The sequence below is a fragment of the Hordeum vulgare genome, chromosome 7H (assembly GCF_904849725.1).
Source record: "Hordeum vulgare subsp. vulgare chromosome 7H, MorexV3_pseudomolecules_assembly, whole genome shotgun sequence".
NCBI lineage: Eukaryota > Viridiplantae > Streptophyta > Magnoliopsida > Poales > Poaceae > Hordeum > Hordeum vulgare.
This window is the reverse complement of record NC_058524.1, coordinates 58144793-58152152: the sequence shown is the minus strand read 5'-3', so window position 1 is coordinate 58152152 and position 7360 is coordinate 58144793. Positions and strand designations below refer to the sequence as shown.

Genomic DNA, 7360 nt, shown 5'->3' with positions numbered 1-7360 from the left:
TATCAAAGCCTAAAGATCGAGCTAAATTTTCCACTCGACTTCCCTCTATTTGAGTTTCAAGGATACAAAGGATAGAGGGGGCAAATAGCTTCGTTAGGTCACGAAGCTCTCAAACTGTCGCGGGTTTGCCAGCCCGCGACAGTTCCAACTCAAGATACTCATTGGCCCCGGAGACGCTCCGACATGGAGGACGCCGTCTTTCCTTCAAAACTCTTGCCAAGAGAAGAAGTGTTGGTCGTGGGGTTCTTGCCATTTATTACAGGTTGACGTTTCTATTCTTGTTTCAATGATGGGCTTTCAGGGATTTGTGTAGGCAGTAGTGCAAGGAGTGCAGCCGGGTCTTGAATCTAAGGATTCACCGAAACAGTTTCTGCCTGATGACTCACATCGGAGCCACGCTTCCTATTCAGATCAGCCTCGGCCATTGTAGCGTCTTGATCGCCATCCTCCTGAGATTCCACCTGATCAGAAGGGTTTTTCGGGGCACTACGACCCGATCCAAGCCCTGACCGGCTGCCACGATCTCTGCCACGGTTGCTTCACACGCTCCTGTCAGCGCCAGGTCCCCTTCTAGGGCTTCTGAACCATTCGACTTGTAGGTTTTTGTATATTAGCGCAGCTGGAGGATGGACACCATTACCACATTCCTTGAACAATTGGCCACACACTGCGCACCAGTCCGGTAGATGTTCATACTTGACCCTAAAGATCTCCCTCTTCTTCTCTATAATGAGTGAAACGGCGTTCCTCATCCTTTGTGTGACATCTACCTTCACCCGCACTCTGAAGAAGTTTCCTTCAAAAACTTGCGACTTCGGCTCAACGAAGATGACTTCCCAGTTCCCACACTGTTGCGGCCAGAGGCTTGATATATTGGAAGAGGCTGTCGGGTAGGTCATGTACCTGGATCCACATATCAATTTTGTCAAGGGCTATGGTTGATGGCCGAGTGAGGCCATCATATGGCGCTATGATCATGGCCTTCCCCTTAAACGTCCAGGGTCCCTCCTCCATAACTCGTTCCCAATTATCCAAGCACGAAAATTGCATGGTATAGAGGTTGTCGCTGAGAGGGCGGATCTTCACCTCCTGAGCCAGGTCCCAAGCAACCCTCATGTTTGTATAGAACCAATACTGGCTATAAGGGCGATTTGTATGCACCATAGCCACTGCCATCCATTGAGTAGCGTCTTCTGGTAGATCGTCTTCCACAACCATGACGTCTTCCCGATCCTCCTTGTGAAGGCCCAACTCCTTCATCATCGATTCAAGGTCGTTGTTGTTCGAGCCGGCACCAGAACCTGACGCCCAGCTATCCATCGCCATGACTTGCCCGTGAACGAACTCTGTTCCGTGGGCAGGAAGAACCCTAGAAACCCCTCCTCTCAGGCTGCTCCTGTCGGGGAGAAGCCCCGACCGCAGACCGCCGTGAGAGAAGGTAGGGGAGGCAGATCTCCAGGTCAATTGCCATGCGTCGTTGGAAGCAGCGATAACCCTAACTAGAGGGGAGCGGTGCAGGGGAGCACATGGGTTGGCCAAATAATAGGAGCACATGGGGGGACCTCCTATTCGCGGCTCGTTGCAGCAAGGAGTCGCACGCCGCACGTGGGTGACGCCCCCGACTAGGCCAACCCATCTTCGGCTCGCCCCCAAGTGGGTTGTCTAGCTTATTTTTTTTGTTTCAAACAAATCTATTTTTTTTTTCTATTTTTTTTCAAATTCCAGAATATTTTTTAAAATTCGGAAACAATTTTTTTTAATCCGAACACATATGATAAAAATTCCAGAACATTTTTTAGAATCCCGGAACATTTTTTTAAATTCCAGAACATTTTTAAAACAGAAAAAAAGAAACAAAAATATTTAAGAAAAAAAACGAATCAGGGAATCTTTTAGAAAATTCCCAAAACCGAAAAAAAAACCGTGAAAATCTAGAATGTTTTCAAAACCGGCTGCTTGTGTGGTCTGGCCCGATTCGCTCGTATCAACAGGTGGCTTGTGCGACAGACCGACATTTTGACGCAGTAAGCGTGAAACAGGATTTTGAGCCTCATGGGAGAAGCATCGCCAGCCCAAACTGAATTTGAGCCGTCGGCCCATTGTACTAGGTGTCTCGGAGTCCTTGCCTTGTCGGTTTCGAGGACCAGCTAATAAAAATCCCCAAGCCGTCTCGATGCTACCATCGTTTTCCCCCGGGAAATTCTCTGTTCCTCCATCCCAGCTAGGAAAAAAAAATCGAGTCTTTCGTCACCAAATCCCTAGCTCCGGTTGAAGGAGCTCCGCGATTGAAGGTCCATCCGGAAGCGATTCATCCTTTTGCCAAGGTAAGCACGCAAGTGCTCTTATTCAATCTCGTCAACTACCAGATCTCTCACGCAGAAGAAAAACACTACCAGATCTCGTCGTCTTTTCTTCCCTTTGCTGTGGACAACACTAAATCCGTCTTGTTCAAGGTCTATTTTTTTTTGAACGGGGAAAGCCTGAGCAGCCTTTATATTTCATGTGAGAAGACAGTTACATCATCAGCTACATTAGCTAATGTATCTATAATGAAATCAGGAGGCTCCTTCATCCACTTTATAGTTTCAGTGGGTTCAGCAAACCTAGCTAGGGTATGTGCTACCACATTTGCGTCCCTTGGGCAGAAGGCAAACTGAATCGAACTAAAGTTCTTTGCAAGGAAAGAGCACTCTTCGTACATTGCCGCCGCTGGTCCAAGAGAATTGTCGTCGAGCAACATGGTGTCAATCACGTCCTAGCAATCCGACTCCACAATGATCTTCTGCACACCCACCTCGCTAGCCAGGATGAGTCCATCTCGCAGAGCTCTTGCTTCCGCTGAACCGACGTCTTCAGCAAATGATATAGCACTGCATGAACCGGCAATGAACACTCCTTTATCTGATCGCAGCACCGCCCCTGTGCTGCCCGTCCCCGAGTCTTCAGAGAAACCAGCATCTACATTAAGTTTGTAAAGACCATCAGCCGGCCGTTGCCACCCATGGCGAACAACACCTGGACGCGTGTTCCTTGCCCTGACAAAATTCTTTGCAAGTGCCGATATTGCATGCGCCGATCTGGGTGGTTCAGCGATATGCTCACCATGAGTGGAACTCCTCCTCTCCCACCATACATACCAGACTGCCGTTGCGATCAGCTCAGCACGCCCAACATCCGATATATTTGATTTGATTGTGCTCTTGGAGAGTATCAATTCAGATAAAACACCACTCCCGTCTTGCTCCAGAGCGCAGACTTGATTAACCAGGCTCGATAGCCCCAAAACCCTCCAGATTTCCTGCACTCTAGGGCATTGGAAAAACACGTGCTTTATACTTTCACAATCCATTGTACACAGCGGACATTGGGAGCTGGTCATGATGTGCCGATTTGCCAGAACCCCATAGCATGGTATAGCACCCAGTAAAGATTTCCAGAGGTGAATTTTTATCTTAGCGGGTAGCCTTAGCTTCCAAATGGTTCTCCAAATAGGGTTATTACCTGAGGAATGGTTTGTGTTCGTCCTCCTCAACTTTCGCCCATGTTGGTTCTCCCATTCTTGATGATACGCCGATCGAACAGAGAACATGTCGCGCCTGTCTGGATGCCAGGATACGAAGTCGTCCATCATCCCCACCGCGAGAGGGATATTTAGAATGTGTTGTGCATCGACTGGCCAAAAGATATCCGTTATGAGCTCCTCATCCCACGTTCTGCTATCCACATCTATCAGTTCAAATACTTTGGTCAGTACTATGTTGCTTCGTGGAGTCATCAGTTTTTTGTTGGGGCTGCTTGGTATCCACGGGTCTTCCCAGATTTTAATGGAAACTCCATCACCCACACGCCAGATGATGCCATCTCTGAACGTTTGTATCCCACTCCACAAACTCTGCCACGTATATGAGCTCCCCTTCTTTAGGGTACAATTGAGAAGATCACCATCAGGGTAGTATTATGCTCGAAGCACCCTTGCACACAATGAATCCGGGTAACTTAGGAGCCTCCGGGACTGTTTCGCTAGGAGAGCTAGGTTAAAACAATGGATGGCCCTGAAACCCATGCCTCCCTTCTCTTTCGGCACGCACATCTTCCACCATGCAAACCAGTGCATGTGTTTCTTCTGCTCGTCATCACCCCACCAATATTTTGACATTGCCGATGTAATTTCATTACATATCTCCTTCGGCAGTTTGAAAACAGACATTGCATAAGAAGGAATAGCTTGTGTTACCGCTTTTAGCAATGTTTCTCTTCCCCCCATCGATAGAAGTTTCTCTTTCCACCCTCTAATCCTGCTCAGAATTCTTTCAACAAGATGTTGGAAGCAATCAGAGCGATCCACTCCGACAATTGGCGGCAGTCCTAGATATTTTTTCGAGAGAGCTTCGGCCATAATATTAAGTGTGGTGCAGATCTCCACTCTAGCTTAGACGGATGTGCATGAACTGAAGAACATTGCAGATTTGGCCTCACTGACTAGCTGGCCCGAGGCCATGCAGTATTCATCTAAAACTTTCCGGAGGGATGCTGCATTTGCTTGGTCCGCACGCATCAAGATAAGAGAATCGTCGGAAAGAGGAGGTGGGATACTGAGGGAGCATCTCGGCACACTTTTAGTCCAATAATGTTACCTGCCGTCTCCTCAAAAGCAATCAGGCTAGACAAACCTTCTGCACATATGAGGAATAAGTAGGGCGACAGTGGATCTCCTTGCCGAAGGCCCCTCGTTGGAGCAAAAGATTCCGAAAGCTCATCATTAATACGGACTTGGTACTGGACTGAGGAGATGCATTCCATGATGAGGGCCACCCACTCGGCGCTGAACCCTAGCTTGATCATCATCTTCTCGAGAAAACCCCACTCTACCCGATCATACGCCTTATGCATATCCAATTTCACCGCACATGTTCCGTACCCAGAGGTCAAAGTCTATTTGAGTTATTACTGTTAGAGTTATAATATAAGTCATGTATCATTTGTATTTATCCCGTTGTATAAGGGTTTTTTTTCATATGTTCCACACTTGTACATGTATATATATCGGCCTATGGCCTTTCAAGTTGCATATTCCTAACAATTACTACTTCCCCCAAAAACAAGTACAGTATTACTCCCCGCGAATAGAGCCAGTTTCTATGATTATTTACTTCAGAAATGTATTACAGTATGTATATCTGCATCGGGGATGTTCACTATCAGTAGGCTAAGGTCCCCGTATGTTGATTTTATTGCAGATCAATTGACTGCATCGAGTTTGGGTACGCAGATCATGCTTTAGTCTCAGAAAAAGAGAGGAAGATTGCCAATCTCGTGCTTTGATCTCAAAACAAGAGGGGAAGATTGCCACTGCCGTGCCATCCTCTGCTTGCAACCAGAGGAAGAAGGTCACTGCCATGCCGCCCTCTGCTTCCAACAAGAAGAAGAAGGCCACCGTATCCAGTGGTGGTTCGCTCCCGGATGAGATGATCATGGAGGTGCTACTGCGGCTCCCCGTCAAATCCATACTCCGCTTCCGGGTCGTCTGCCGCTCCTGGGCTGCGCTCTTCTCCACTGAGCAGTTCTGCAACCTCCACATGGCAACCCCCAAGATAGCACCGCCGAAGCTACTGTTCGTCTCACCCACATCAAGACCCGGCTCCACGGAGGTCTGCTCATGTTCCCCGTCAGCCCCCAAAGATGACCTGCTGTTCAGCCTTGACTCTGCCTGCGGCAACTCGATGCAGCTAGTCATGCCAGTGCCATGCCATGGCCTCACCCTTCTGTTTGATGCTGTTGCGCCAGCTTACTACATCTGCAACGCAGCCACACGAGAAGTCACACGTCTGCCGCCTTTCAGTCACGTGTTCAGGCGTACATCCACCGGGCTGGGATTTGATGCCAGGACAAGAATGTACAAAGTGGTCAGGCTGATCAAAGGGTCACGCAATGACGTTGAGTCCGTAAGGTGCGAGGTGTACACACATGAAGGTGGTTCTGGGGATTGCTCGTCGCTTGCTGGAGGCCGCCTGTCGGAGGAATACCCTTTGGATTGTGCAGGTTTGCAGGCTCTGCTGTTAATAATGCGGCATTGTACAATCTACCACCTGTGTTTGCAAACGGATACCTGAACTGGTTGGTCCAGCCTTCTTTGTTCTCCAAAAGACCAAGAGCTGCTGTGATATCATTCTCCCTTGTGGAGGAGACCTTTAGTTTTGTCAGGCCACCACCCTTCTGGACATCGGAAATGTACTCATCCACACCATTGTCGGCGTTAGGTCCAGAGTTCTCCCTCTTCTGCCCCGGGACAGTAGGAGAACACCTAGTGCAGATGGATAGCCAACTGTGTATGGTCCGAGACCTTCGGTATAATCATAATGGTGGTTGCATTCTGGAGATATGGAAATTGCTGGACCGTGGCTCTTGTGCTTGGTCACTAAATCATCGCATTTGTTTGTTAGGGCGTGTGGCAACAGATTTATGCCGGCCCATGGTTGTGAGAGTGATTGGTTCTATGGGCACTAGCATGTCAACAAAGAAGATCCTCATCGCTACTAGCACGCACAAGATCTGCGACAAGTTTCAGAAGAAGGTTTACACCTATGACCTTAATTCTGAATCTCTAGAGACCATTCTTTCAATCAACGAGAGACATGCATCGCTTGAAAGCTTGCCAAATTATCCAAGTTCAAGATTCAGTTTATTTGAAGAGAGCCTTTCCCCGGTGCATAAAACAGATGAAGAGATAAAATTGTCAAAGTACTCCACCTCCCAACCGAAACTAGATATTAGTACCCATTGAGCTTGTATGATGTCAATTTTTGTGTTTATAGATATTTTTGCCTGGCATCTATTGACTCCCTTTGTAAGAGCAGATTCCTTTTTTGCTTTGAGGTATTGGTTATCATTTAGCTTGCGGAAGCTATTTCATGTTTCCATATCTTTGAGGCTGCTATCTACTAAATCTTTTTGTTGAACCATCCATTCATTTTTTGTTATAAGAGAGGAAAACCTCGTTCATGTAATATCTGGAATATATACTTACTAGATCTGTACCTCTGTCGAAACTCAATGTAAAGGAGAGCAGCAGCTAATTTTCTCTTTCAAGTGTAGTATTTCTGTTCCATCAGTAGGAAAGGAACTAGTATTAAAATCAGAATACTGTTCTCTTATAAAAAAAATCCTGACCATAACTGGTTATTGTAGACCATAAACCAAAGTAGGCATCAGACTATAGATGGAATGCATCCATCAGCCCATCTGTGCACCGGACGATCCGATTTGCCTCCCAAGACCTCCGTGAGAGGATGTGATTAGCGCTAATTATGCATGCTTCCGTTAATTACAAGATGTTTGCATTAATTACATGTAATTAGCTTCC

At 47.2% G+C, this 7360-nt stretch overlaps 1 pseudogene; it reads left to right on the top strand.

The window, feature by feature from the left end:
• The first annotated feature begins 5396 nt into the window (after positions 1–5396).
• Positions 5397–7051, top strand: LOC123408273 (annotated as a pseudogene).
• Positions 7052–7360: the final 309 nt, after the last annotated feature.